At 37.1% G+C, this 15,273-nt stretch overlaps 1 pseudogene; it reads left to right on the top strand.

The window, feature by feature from the left end:
* Positions 1–12,100, top strand: part of LOC123286410 (Y-box-binding protein 1 pseudogene) — a 41,743-nt pseudogene extending 29,643 nt beyond the window's left edge.
* The last annotated feature ends 3,173 nt before the right edge of the window (positions 12,101–15,273 follow it).

Consider the following 15,273-nt stretch of genomic DNA (forward strand, 5'->3'; position numbering starts at 1 on the left):
TTAGCAAATTTCAAATATGCAACACAGTATTGTTAACTATAGTCACCATGCTCTAAGATCCCCAGAACTCACTCATCTTATAACTCAAAGTTTGTACTCTTTGACCAACAATGATCCATTTCCCCGACTCCCCAGCCCCTGGTAACTACCGATGTACTTTACGTGTAGATCGACTTTTGATCTTTTGATGAGTTTTGGCTTTTATAGATTCCACATACAAGTGAGATCATACAGCATTTGTCTTTCTGTGTCTGGCTTATTTCACTTAGCATAATATCCTCCAGTTCATCTATGTTGTCACAAATGGCAGGGTTTCCTTCTTTTTTACGGCTGAATAATATTTGATTGTCATATGTATACATACGCATACATTCATACATACACACACATGCACATACACACATCACATTTTCTCTATTCATTTATCCTTGACAGATACTTAAGTTGTTTCTATATCTTGACAGTTGTGAACAATGCTGCAATGACCATAGGGGTGCAGACACCTTTTCATGATATTGGTTTCATTTCCTTTGGATATATACCCAGTAGTGGGATTACTGGGTTGTATGATAGTTCTATTTTTAATTTTTTGAGGAGCCTCCATCCTGTTTTCCATAAGGACTGAAACAATTTACATTCTCAACACAGTGTATAAGTGTTCTCTTTTCTTTACACTCTTGCTAATACTTATCTCTTGACTTTTTTAATAATAGTCATCCCAACAGTTATGAGGTGATCCCTCATTGTGGTTTTAATTTGCATTTCCCTGATGATTAGTAATGTTGAACACCTTTTCTTGTACCTGTTCGCTATTTGTACGTCTTTTTGAAAAAAAAAAATCCAGTAAGGTTCTTTGACCATTTTTAAATTGGATTATTATTATTATTACTAATTGTATTTGCCATGCAGTTCTATGAGTTCATTATATATTTTGGATCTTAACCCCTTGTCAGATATATCGTTTGCAAATATTTTATCCCATTGACTAATAATTTTGTTGCTGTGGCTAGAACTTCCAGTGCTATGTTGAAAAGTCTTGTTCCTAATCTTAGAGAAAAAGCTTCCAAACTTTCACTGTTGGAAACGATGTTAGCTCTAGGCTTATCACATATGGCTTTTATTATGTTGAATTATATTTCTCCCATACCTAATTCGTTGAGAGTTTTTATCATGAAAGGATGTTGAATTTTGTCAAATGCATCTATTGACAAGATTATATGATTTTTATCCTTCATTTTGTTGATGTAGTGTATTATGTTTATTGATTTGCAGATGTTGAATCATCCTTGCCTCCCAGGGATAAATCCCACTTGATCATGGTGAATGATCCTTTTAATGTGCTGTTGAATTTGGCTTGATAATATTGTGTTAAGGATTTTTGCATCTGTGTTCATCAGGGATATTGGCCCATAATTTTCTCTCCTTGTAGTGTCTTTATCTGGCTTTGGTATAAGGTTAATGCTGACCTTGTAAAATGAGTTTGGGGAGGTTTCTTTCTCTTCAGTTTTTTAGAAACGTTTGAGAAGGATTGCTGTTAATTCTTTAAGTGTTTGGTAGAATTCACCAGTGAAGCCATCTGGTCCTGGGATTGTCTTTGTTGGGAGGTTTCTGATGACTGCTTCCATTACCTTACTCATTAGTGATCTGTTCAGATTTTCTATTTCTTCATGATTCAGTGTTGGTAGGTTGTATGTTTCCAGGAATTTATCCATTTGTTTTAGATTATCCAACTGGTTGGCCTATTTTTATAGTAGTCTGTTATGAACTGTTGTATTTCTGTAGTGTCAGATATAATGTCTCCCTTTTCATTTATAATTTTATCAATTGGGTCTTCTTTTTCCTTTGTTAGTCTACCTAAAAATCTGTCAATTTTATTTATTGAAAAAAATTCTTAGCTTCATTTATCTTTTCTATTGTCTTTCTAGTCTCTATTTCATTACTTCTACTCTCATCTATATTATTTCCTTTCTTCTGCTAAAGATGGGCTATGTTTGTTCTTCTTTTTATGGTTCCTTGAGGTATAGTGTTAAGTTGTTTATTTGAGACCCTTACTTCTTCTTAATGTAGATGTTTATCACTATACACTGTCCTCTTAGAACTGCTTTTGTTCCATCTCGTAAGTTTGAGGGTATGGTGTTTCCATTTTTGTTAGTCTCAAGATACTTTGTTTTCCCTTTTGATTTCTTCTTTGACCCATTTGTTGTCCATTAAGTATGTTGTGAATTTTCCACTTTTGCGCCTGTATTGATTTCTAGTTTCATAGCATTGTGATTGGAAAAGTTACTTCATATGATTTCAATCTTCTTAAATTTTTTAAGACTTGCTTTGTGGCCCAATAGATGATCTATTTTGAAGAATGTTCCATATGTGCTTCAGAAGAATGTGTATTCTGCTGCTGTTGGATGGAATGAGCTGTATATGACTGTTAGGTATATTTGGTCTAAAATGTAATTCAAGTCCAGTGTTTCTTTATTGATTTTTCTGTCTGGATGGTTTATCCATTGATGAAATTGTGGTATTGAAGTCCCCTACTATTATTGTATTGCTATCTATTCCTCCCTTCAGTCCTGTTATATTTGTTCTATGTATTTAGATATTCCAATGTTAAATGCATGTATATTTACAATTATTATATTTTCTTGAGTTCAGCAGGCTTGTCTCCAGGGACTCCCAGACCATAGGGGGCTAGAGCTGGGTCACAGGCTACTTTAGAGTCCACAGTCAGGACTCAGTCTGTGTGCCTATTACCCAAGTCACAGGCAGGTGTGACTTTTCTTAAATCTCTTGGTGTATGGGGCTGCTGGTTGGACCCAAGCCAAATGGGGCTTTAGACAAGTCCAGAGGAGCGTGGAACTCTTTCTGTGTCTGTAGCCGGGACCACTGTCAGTGGGTCAGCTACCGGGGCATGGATCTGTCTGCTTGAAAAGGCCCTCCTCAGTCTTAGACTCCACTAGGTTTTCACATGTTTCCTACCTTTATTCCTAAGCTCCCACAAAATCACCTTTGTCTGTGAATGGCTCCCAAATTATTGTTACTGAGGGGTGACATGAGTGAGGAACCTCCTATTCCACCATCTTGCTGAGGCAAGGTTGGAGGAAGCTTATTTATAGTAAGGTAAGACAACTAGGATTTCAAACTCATGAAAGTAAGAAAAAAGCCTCTTACATGTAATCATATCTATGCTTCATATATATAACTTTGGATTTTTTAGCTACATAAAAACCCAAGTAGTTTTAGTCTTTTTTAAGAGATTATTTTGAGGACATTTTTCTACATAATCAATTGAAATGAATACTATCAGATATTTAGAGAAGACAAATCAAATTAATGTTCTTTGCAAATATGTCTAGAGGTATAGTTAAGGCAATGTTTACACTTAGTGATATTGAAAAAGTATTTTCCTAAATAAAAACTGAACAATGCCCTAATTATATGCCTATCACATACAAAGAGCTGTTTATTTATTCTAGTTAATGGAATCTGTTTACTAAATTCTAATAGTCTAGGTTGAAATATATAAACAATGCAAATCACATGTAAATTACATGATGTTATTAACTACTAATAAAAATGAAATTATTCTCATCACAAAAAAATATCTATCAATAGGAATACAAAGGCAGACTATTTGAATCATTATGCAAATAGGATTGGGGGACTTTTAGATAATTTAACTTTTTAACTTTCTTCATCTAGAATCTCATCTTACGCCCTCATTGTGGGGCACTGCTAGCTTATATGGTGCCTTTACATAAATTAGAATAAAAAGATGCCTATTCTAGGTGGACATTTTCAGACACAGACACACTCCTGCCAGAAAATCCCAGGGAAACACTTAATAAGAAAAACGTGGGTTAGATTTAAGCTTCCTTCACACTCGTGACCAAGCCCTCTTGGGAGAGCCACCATCTGTACAAGTGTATGGGTCAGCTAGGACTTGTTGGGTCTAAATCTTCCACTGACAATGCCCTTCTCCATCTATTCCAATGGAAGCAGATAGGCAAAGAGGTTGAATGGGAATGAGTAATTACAGAGGAATAGCACTATCTTATAAAAAGCCAGAATGGATCTAAGAGGTACATACACACACACACGCGCACACACTCCCTGACTACAAATTGTGAATTGGCAGCAATAAAAGTCAATTTTCACATGGCAATTTTCAAGTGACAAGAGAGACAGAATTGACATGAAGGCAGGCTAGCAAAGCAAAGGTTGCAATATTGGAAATGTGAGATGATTAGCACATTGAGGAGCCTTTTAGAAGTGGAGACACAAAGGTTTAACAGCACTGCATCTCTTCTCTTCTCTTCTTTTCTCATGATTGCTTTCTTGAAATCCTCTTAACCCAGAGCTAAGTGGATTGCAAAAACGATCCCCTGCTACTCACCAGAATAATGTTCCTCTGGCACTACATATTATTGGACACAAGGAATATTTAGGATTCAGACTTGCAGATGGATGAGAAAAAAGAGAAGATTACACATATGAAAAATTCAGAAAATAGCCACCAATAGTCTGCCTTATGATTTAAAAACTTGTATCTATCAATTAAAAAAAAACTTTCAAAGTAATTCATGAATGGAATTAGTATGCAAAAGTAAGCTAAGGTTCCTATAAATTTCAAATGATTTCTTTTGACATGATTATTATATAAAATTAAGAATAGCAAAGCAAGACTTTCACAGAAAGCAAACCAGATCTGTTAGCATTATCAGAAATGGCAAGCTTCTTAATAAAAGGACATCATTTATTTTCCTTCCTCTTGTGTTAAGCTCATTTTTCTCTAATCACTGTCTTCTGTTGAAATAAACTATTCCCAGGAACAGTTGACAGTTCAGTCGATAAAATCAGTGGAAGGAGGAAGCCAGAGTGGGGATCAAGGTTATCAGCTGGGACTAAGTGGAAAACAACCTGCAAAATGGGTGCTGACACTCATGCATGTCCATCATACGTCCCGCTGGGATGAAACCAATCAGCAGTAGGTAATTCTTCCTGATCCCTCGGCAAAAGTTTGATTGTGCCTCTTATAACCATAGGATCACGGGAAAGAGAAGGGTACTCACCTCTGCCAGTGCCCTTTGAAAGGGAAACTTGAAAAATGTGAACCTGAAACTGACAATGATAAATCAACCAACTCCCAATTTGATTAATAGTACATTCTTTTAGTCTCTTAATGGCTCATAATTGCCTGTTGAAAAGAATGAATAGAATAATTTTGGTCACATACAAATTTAGAATGAAACTTCCTGAAAGGAACTGCTTTATAAAAAATGATGACAAATTAGTTTTAGAAAAAGAAAAGCCTAATCAGAGTGTAGACAAGTCTATTACATTCAGTTCAATACAGCTCCACAAATATTAATTGAATGCCAACTGTTTTCAAGGCACTGTGGCTTCAAGTTTCTTGTCCCCCATGGACAGCTCCCCCGTGGACTTGGGTTAAGAATCACTGACGTTAGAAACTATCCTGTCTGAAAACCAATTCAGAATTTCAGGGGAGTTTTAGGTTTACTCCCTAAGATAAAGACAAATGTGTCTCTAGTCAGTACACTAAAAATGAAAAACCTCAGTAATATATACTCTCCAATATCCAACAATAGTATACTGTCCAAATTTGAGGACAAAGATAGAAATCATTACTTTTTTGCTATGGTGACTGTTTAAATCCTAAATAAAATATATAAAATAAGAGGTGTTAGTGTACTACATAATTAGATGTTAGCAAATGGGCACAGCATATGTCTCAAATATAATCATGGCCTCCAGGGTATCTTACCAGCCAGCAGACTAATAAGTCTTGAAAAATATGATCTATTTAAACATAATTTGAAAGGTCTTCAATGGTCCTTATCGCTTTGGTGGAAGTCTTGTGTCCACAAGAAGTCTAAAAATTACTATTCTAAATTTTGTATTGTCCATGGTGGCTCAAACATCTGGTGAAAAGGAGACAAGTCATCCAGTCTAAGGGGAAGCACTTTTCCCAGGAGAGGAAATAAATTGATTTATTTTTCCACATATTAATGTAAACAACACAAGCAGCATGAGCCAGGCACTAACAGGACCTTGGGAGAATCAGTAGAATAAGACATGAGTCTTGCCTTCAGGGGAATTAATTCACCTTATTGAAGGTAAGAGGGACAAGTTGATCAATAATTATGGAGCTAGCATAGAAGCATACCAGGCTGCTCTGGAAATGCAGAGGAGACACATCTAAATTAGACTTCCTGGGGCGTTACAGAAAATCTAATTTGAAGTACAAAAGACAAGCAAGAGTTACCTAGATGAAAATAAGGGAAGAAATTCAGACATGGAATGGCAAGGAAGGAGGATTTATCAAAGCCCCATAAATCCTGTTAGCATACCTTGAATAGGCTCATCTATTAAGCATTTCCAACATCATTGCTCTGATGCAGAATTCACCAACTAGCATTCATGCACCTATCAGTTTGTCCCTTAGCAATGTTTCCTAAAGTAGGGTTGAGATGTCAGTCTATAAACTGTTAACGTACAGTGATGAGATGAGACAGACATCAATAGTGTTTAGGATTTTAATAACCATTTTCGTTGCTGTGACATTCAAACACATGATCAATGGCCTTGTCTCCTTGAATGGGATATTGGAAAAAAAGATTTGCATGCAACTGCCATGGGTTGAATTATGTCCCCCCCCCCAAAATATGTTCCAAGTCCTAACCCTAGTACCTCAGTACTCAGTACCTACATCTTTGCAGATATAATCCGCCAAGATGAAGTCATTAGGCTGGGCCCTAATCCAATAGGACTAGTATCCTTATAAAAAGTAAAATTGAGCATGGGCAAACATAGAGAATGCCATATGAAGACAAAGTCACATGGGGAGAACACCACATGATGACAGTGGCAGCAATGGAAATGCTGCAGCTTCAAACCAAAGAATGCCAAGAATTGTCAACAGGCCACCAAAATTTGGAAGTATTTACTTCCAGAGGCTAGAAGAAACAAGAATTCCCCCGTACTGGTTTTAGGGAGAACATGGCTCTCCCAACACCTTAATTTTGGACTTCTAGTCTCCATAACTGTGAGACAATAAAGGAAACTAGTACACTTAATGAATTGGAAAACAAACAAACACTAGTCCTTCATCACAGATACCTTGAGAAGTGCTGCCCTAGTTGAGGGGAAAAATTAAATCAGCAGTGGCACAGACAGGGATCATAAATGACCCACAGATAAGAAGAGTCTAAGGAAAACTAATAAAAGCAACAGAATCAGACAAGCAATGGAATTGAGGAATTCCTCAAGCAAGGGGTAGTGAAGCAGAGAAGTGCTGCTCTGCCTGTGAGCGTTGGTTATCCATGAGATGTGCTTTACCACACCCTGTACCCCCTCCTGATCCCATAGACTTTTAAAGGTAACTTAATTTTACCCAGGACACCTGAGGACTTTCAGAAATGTTTGGGAGAGGAATACATGGAACCTACAAATCAATAAATGACAACTCTTGACTCTAAAATGTGAATTTAATAGTTATATTGTAGGTGGTAAGTAGAGATCACACACTTCACTCACTGTGCATTAGGCATAATCCCAAACCTTCACAAATATTCTCATGTAATGTCTACAGTGGTAAGTGATATTAATTTTTTCACTTTAAAATGAGAATAGATGAGTAACTTGCCCAAGATTAGACAATTAGGCAATGGAAGAGCCAAGCTCCAAATTCAGATGTTTCTGACCCCAGTGTTCCTGTTTTTAACCATAATCCTTTGTTATTTCCCCAGAAAAACTGAGTGAAGCATATTTTACCTGCTGGTGAAACTTGAAAACGTGTTTGTATCTATGCACGCATATAGTCTATTAGTAACCACCCTATAAATACCAGATACGGTAGCAGACAATTTCTTTTTATCAGTTCTAACTCCCCATTATTAACCCCATTCTACATATGGAGAAATAAACTATGGTCATTTCAACGTTTTTAAAAGAGAATTTAAACTCAGAATTGATTCTACCACTGAACCCCCTTCCACGGTCTCATCCCTTCTCTTTGTGCTAGGGTCGGGTAGCCTGGTGAAGGTACAAAAGTAGAACCCTCAGGAAGCCCTCCTTCATGGAGGTGGGGTGGCTTCTCCATCTGTCGTTTCTCTTTTGGTGCCTTCAAGTACATGCTTTCAAGTGGTTTGATGATGTTTAGAAGAAAAGACACAGGGACAATATGCGCATTTTCCCCTCAAACTGATAAATTCTGGGTTAATTACATCCCACACTATTTCTTCTGTGAGAGTAAACTATTTTCTCCTCAGAAACTGGGACAAACCAAGAGGCTCAGCTCTTCGGAAGGAGAGACCACAGATTACAGACTCATTGTCTACAGAGTAATTAACAAGTCAAAAATCTAGGAGCTGAGAATTAGTTTGGGGATTCTGAATAATAAAGGTCCTTATTAGAGGATCAAAATATACAGAAGTTAAGACTGTGGGCCCTACAGATAGAATTCTTAGGTTCAAATCCTGGGCTTATTAGCTACCTGTTATAATTTTGGGACAGTCTCTTAACCTATTTGTGTCTCAATTCTATTATCTGTAAAATGGTGATAATAATAATACCTCATCGGGTAACGCAATGTTGGCATGTAGTTCACATCATATAAACATTTGTTATATTAGGAACTGTTCTCTTGTATCAGTAGGAATTGATGTCTATGAAACAATTACACAATTTGTAGTAAAAATGAAAGAAAACTGTCTACCTGTCTGGAAATTAGTGTTTCTTAGTTGTGTCTCATCCAAATATTCCTATTTTTTACCTCCTCAAAACTGATCACCTCAGAAAACTGAAGCAGCTCAGTACGTGGGTTGCTTGAAAGTAGAACTGCATGTTATCTACACTTAATCCAGCCCTTATCTTTACAAACACGTCTATTCCTCTACCTTCTTTATGTTTCCCTTGACTTGCGCTTACAGCAGCAACAAAGATAGTGGTACATCTTTTAAGAACTGAGCCCCAGAAGACCCAAGTTCTACTTTTATTGTACATATTTCTGTAGTCACTATGATTCCATCAGCATGTTTCCTTGTGTGGAAATTGGATTGATAAATCCCTGCCCTGATTATTTCAGGGAGTTTTTATGAACGCAAAAGTGAAATTGCTTTGAAAAATTTGCAACAATAAATAGAGGAGATAAACCTAGAGAACTTATTTATTTAGTCATAAAGACCAAAATAATGCAGTTTTGCTGTAAATAAAATGATGTGTGTAAAAATTGAATGGTTTGAGGAAAGTGGAATGAATTTTAAAATGTATCTTAAAAGACACATAATACAATATGTACCATTCCAAGTATTTCTCTACCATAGCTATCTTATTATTATATTTTCATTAAGATAGAAGAAGAATATGGAAAGAATTCAAGAAGTCATTTTTTATGAACATCAAGTACACAACAAATGGTCAAATCTCTAATAGTATATTCGTCAAACAATTAACAAATTCCAAGGGCCTCCTCTCTGCGAGGCAGCATGAGAAAACAAACTAGGAGAAAGGGAATACGTGGTGAGAAAAAATTAGGTTGCAGGCACAGAGCAAAGTTCTTGCATTTGTTATCTTATATATCCTTAGTATTCCTTAAAACAATGTGAAGACATAGATGTTCTTTCAATTCTCTACGTAAGGAAGCAAGATAAGAGAAGTCCTATAACTTGCCCATGGTCACAGAGCTAATTCCAAGCACAAGCTGGATTCAAACCCAGGTCTCCATAAAGGCAAATCCACCACCTATTCCATCTCCTCACATGGGGCCCAGGTTTCCATGGGCTCTTCCTACTAGCTGGAGAGGAGTTGATATGTGTATAAAGTAACCAACCTTGAAAGTGTAAGTGATGTCAAAGAAATAATGTACTTGAAAGACCTTAAGGTCTTTGTAAACAGCAAAACTAAGTAAGAAATATGAGATGTTAGTGATAAAGGCCAAGAATATCCTTGTACTAAATGACAGCAATGCTCAGAGGAATGGCAAGACATGCCAGCAGTGGTGGGGGGACGTTGAAATACAGCTTGCAGTAGAGTAAGATAACTAGACATCAGTGGAGATTCCAAACATTTCCCACAGGGTTTAGAGGCATAGAATTGAGAAAGATCATAAAGTCCACGTGATGGCCTATTTGATGACATGTTATTTGAGATTTAATTGAAAATAGCAGTCAAAGCTGTGAGAATAATTTTGTTCTTATACTTTTCCTCTGTATAGCAATCTCCAGAGTCAGCAAAACCCAGTGATCTTTCATTTATCAACATATTAGAGTTTTTCCGTCTAAAAACCCTGTTTTTCTGCCTCAATGAGTAAGCAGTTGGAGCCTAAAATGGAAAAGATGCACTTATTTCTCATGAAACATACTCTAATGATGGGATGTTCTTAATAGACAAATTGGAAAGATCACCAGTATATAAGTTACCCTTGAGGAAAGATCACTGGAGTTGAATTGAGAAGATCGGATGCAAGCTTCACCTCTAATAAATATGCTATATGTTTGACCCTGGATAAGGTACTTAGCATCCAAACTTTTCTCGCTTAAAAAATATAATACAGGCCAGCCCCAGTGCTTAAGTTCAGCATACTCTGCTTCGGTAGCCTGGGTTGGGTTCCCAGGCACAGACCTACACCACTCTGTTAGTGGCCATGCTGTGCTGGCAGCCCACATACTGAAAAATAGAGGAAGATTGGCCCGGATGTTACCTTAGAGCAAATCTTTCTCAGCAAAAAAGGAAAATATATATATATATATATAATAGTAATAATAATATTAATTAATACTTAATCAGCACATACATTATTGCAGGAGTTGGCAAATGAAGGCCCTCCATCTGTTTTTGCAAGTGAAGTTTTCTTTATTTGCAGGAACATTAATTTGCAAGTTGTCTGTTGCTGCTTTCACGCTACAACAGCAGAGCTGAGCAGTCATTCACATATGGCATTACCTGAAAAACCTAAAGTATTTACTATCTAGCTCTTTACAGAAAAGGTTGGCCAATCTCTGATCTATATAGTACATAACTCTTTTATTCTTTACAACAACACTATAGGTAGTTACAGTTATTATCCACATTTTACAAATGAGGATGCTGAAGCATAGAGATATTTAGTAACACGGCCAAAGTTACAAAGCTACGGAGTGGAGGAGTTAGTATGAAAACAACTACCACACTAAAATTAAAGAATTCTGTTGTAGAGTTCTATCGGTAGTGGGAGCGGAGAGCGGACCTCGGACAGCCTTGAGCACCCCACCGCCGCCGCCGGCCTAGTTACCATCACACCCCGGGAGGAGCCGCAGCCGTGGCAGCCGGCCCCAGTCACCAACGCCACAACCGTGAGCAGCCAGGCAGAGACCCCCGCGCCCCGCGCAGGGAGCGGCGGCCCGGGTGGCTTCACGTCCGCAGCGCCTGCCAGCGGGGACAAGAAGGCCATCACAACGAAGGTTTTGGGAACAGTAAAATGGTTCAATGTAAGAAATGGATATGGTTTCCTTAACAGGAATGACATCAAGGAAGACATTTCTACACCAGGCTGCCATAAAGAAGAATAACCCCAGCGATGGAGAGACTGTGAAGTCTGATGTTGTTGAAGGAGAAAAAGGTGCGGAGGCGGCAAATGTTACAGGCCCTCTGGAGTTCCAGGGCAAGGCAGTAAATATGCTGCAGACGGGTAATCATTATAGACGCTATCCACGTCGCAGGGCTCCTCCACGCAATCACCAGCACAATTACCAGAATAGTGAGAGTGGGGAAAAGAACGCAGCATGTGCAAGGAGAAGTGATGGAGGGTGCTGACAAGCAGGGTGCAGGGAACAAGGTAGACCAGTGAGGCAGAATACGTATCGGGGTTCCAGCCCAGGATTCCACAGCGGCTCTCCTCGCCAAAGACAGCCTAGAGAGGACGGCAATGAAGAAAATAAGGAAAATCAAGGACGTGAGACCCAAGGTCAGCTGCCACCTCAACGTCTGTACCACCGGAACTTCAATTACCAACGCAGACGCCCAGAAAACCCTAAACCACAAGACGGCAGAGACAAAAGCAGCCGATCCACCATCTGTTCCCGAGGCTGAGAGGGGCGGGGCTGAGTAAATGCCAGCTTACCATCTCCCTGTTTAGTCATCCAACAATAAGAAATACATATGAAATTCCAGCTATAAGAAATGAACAAAAGACTGGAGCTGAAGACCTTAAGTGCTTGCTTTTTGCCTGTTGACCAGATAACTAGAACCATCTGCGTTATCTATGCAGCGTGGGGTTGTTATTATTTTTACCTAAAGATGTCTCCTTTTGGTAATGACAAACATGTCTAAGAAAAAAACAGTCTGGTTTTTCTCGATACACCTTTAAATGTTTTTAAATTGTTTCATAACTGGTCAAGTTGAGATGTTTAAGAACCTCATTTTTAATTTGTAATAAAAGATTACAACTTGATTTTTTTCAAAAAAGTCAACAAACTGCAAGCACCTGTTAACATAGGTCTTAAATTTTTAAAAAAGAATTCTATTGTAACATGTCGAAAAGTACATTGTGAAGCGTTAAAAATTCATGAATCATCTTTTGAGATGCAGTGTGCCCTTAAAATCAATTTTCAAAGCTACGTAGAAGTGGTTTCAAATTCTGGCTTCTCTCCTTTGGTCTCTGTGACTTTTTGCCAACTACTTAAACTGAGTCCCCATTACCTTATTTGTAAATTGCAGTACTTATACTTCAAATAATTTTGCTGTAACAATTAAAAAGCAAGTGAATGTCAGGCACATCATAAAGCATGGTACCCTGCGAGTGATGTTAGGAGGACCCTTCCACGGGCATACTAATCTTTGTTTTCATGATACTTTTGCTTACCTCCACTACAATATTTAACACTATGTTTTATCTCCTTGCCTAACTTCTTTTCTCCTTCGCTAAACTGAGCCTCTCAGAAGAAAGCAATCTTGCTTATTTGCTTCTTTGTCCCCAGATTTTTGCACAGAGTTTGGCACAAAATAGGAGTCAGTAAATACTCATTGACTAGTTTCTAAACACAAAGGTAGTGGACCTTGGCACACTCATTCCTTGCTGGCCACATTGGAGACAAAAATGTTCTTTTTCCATTCTAATGTTTTAGGATGTAAAGACGGGTGCTTCATTTGTTGATTTTGCATTATGACAAGGCCTGAGATTTATTCCTGCATTGGGTAGTCAGTTTGTTCCAGTCATTTTTATTCCTTCTTGGTAGAATCAATTAGGTAATCAAAATGAAACATGTCTATTATTGGATTCAGAAACATGCCATATTATTTCTTCAACGATACTCCTAAATCATCCATGAATATACAACCAACCAGAATGCTTAATTTGCTGAACTCTCATTCTTTTCACTGGGGAAGGAAACGAACACATGCTAAAGGTTGTTGGACGGCTCTGTAATACTTTCCCTGTGAAAATTTCTTAAACTGGTTTCTCCTCTATCACCTTAACCTACTTAATTCATTTAACAGTGACTGCTTTTTCATATGCCCTGAGGCCTTAGACCGGTACTTATTTTCTGGTCCACTTAACATCTGTCAGTGCTGGCGAGGTATCCTTATTCAGGTCTCGGCCATGCTTCCATCTGTGAAATGGGAGTCGTGATTCCTCCTTCACAGATTTATTAGGAAGATGAAGTGAAATTGTAAATGCAAGACAGCTGGGAGAGTGCCTGGAAAATTATCGTTCACAGTACATGGTGATTCCCTTCATCGCTTTCCTTTTTTTACCAAGAATGAGCACTGAGGTTTAATTAGTAGCATACAGATTACTCTTTCCAAGGAAACCAGACCAATAACAAAAAAAACAAACCAAATAAAACAGATGAGACCAAGTAAAGGCCATTTTAGATTTTATCTGATATACCTGATATATGTGTGTGTATATATAGATACATCCATATATCTATCTATATATATATATACATAAATATGCAATTATATATATATATATTGATTTCTGTTACTCATATCTTTCTCAGATCAGACTGCTCATATTAAAGTCCTCACCCTAATCTCTAATAATGGCTAGCCCTGTGATATCAGTTGCTATTCAAGGAAAGTTATATAATAAGCACTCAGTAATTGTTATCTCGTGTTATTAATATATTTACAGTATTGCTGACTCAAGCTGAGGATTTTCTTTTCCTTTTTTGATTATTTTCCATCCATTTCTATCTCATTTCAAAAATATTTTATTTGCAACTTATATGTGTCCAGCACTGTGCTAGAACTGGAGATACCAAATGATCATATAATTCTTGACCTCAAAAGATATGAAAGTTAGTCACCTCAAATACAGTGCATCTTGGACAATAGCAGAAGTAAGCCTAGATAAGAAAATAAATAAATGAATCATGATGTAGGCTACTTAGTAGACAAAACAATGATTTTTTTCTTAATAAATGTATAAAAGGTAATGATAGCATATAGGTAGCAATAAAATAATTTACCTGGAAGAATACAGGAAGACTTCAAAATTCAAAGACTTTTGATCTGAGACTTGAAACTTGAAAAAGACATTTTTTTTTCTGAGATGTACAAACCTGAAGATGGAATTCTGAGCAGAGGAAGAAACGTGAGCAAAATCCAAGATGTGTGAAAAATACTATCATGTTTTTGAAAAAGTAGCTTAATATTGCTGTAAACTGTAGATTAAGAGTTAAGTGGCAAGAGTTAGTATTAGTTAGGTAAGCAGGATCTTTATTTGTCCAACCAATGAATTTAAGGCCTGATCCTGTTAATGGAGTTATTTAATAATTGTAGGCAATGTTGTGGCATGATTATATTTGCATGATGGAAAGATTATTTCAACAATAGGAAATTTGGTAACAGGTATTTGAAATATTTAAGGATAAAAACAGGGTGATCAGTGTTATGATTTTTGTAATAACCTAGTTAAGAGTCAATGATGACCTGAAGGAAATGATAAATGGACAAGGAGTTAGGTACCTATACTACCAGAACTGTGTGTGTTTGTGTTTATTTAGTGAACAAATATTGATAGAACCTGTTGCCTAATTTGATGCAGGAGTTAATAAAAATAAGGTCGACTTTCTGCATCCTATTCATGTCATCATTTAGCACCAAAGATCCTATCCACTTAAGGAATAAAATGAATCCCATTGATTTTTTAACTTTCTTAGTCTTAACTCTTCTGTTGTTATATAAGGCCACATGTTGAAAGTTTCTTTAGGGTTTAGAATGTAATATTTTACAATGAAAGTTTTGCATCATCAACATATCTAATTAAGGCAA

This window comes from Equus asinus, chromosome 6 (assembly GCF_041296235.1).
Source record: "Equus asinus isolate D_3611 breed Donkey chromosome 6, EquAss-T2T_v2, whole genome shotgun sequence".
In the NCBI taxonomy this organism is placed as follows: Eukaryota; Metazoa; Chordata; class Mammalia; order Perissodactyla; family Equidae; genus Equus; species Equus asinus.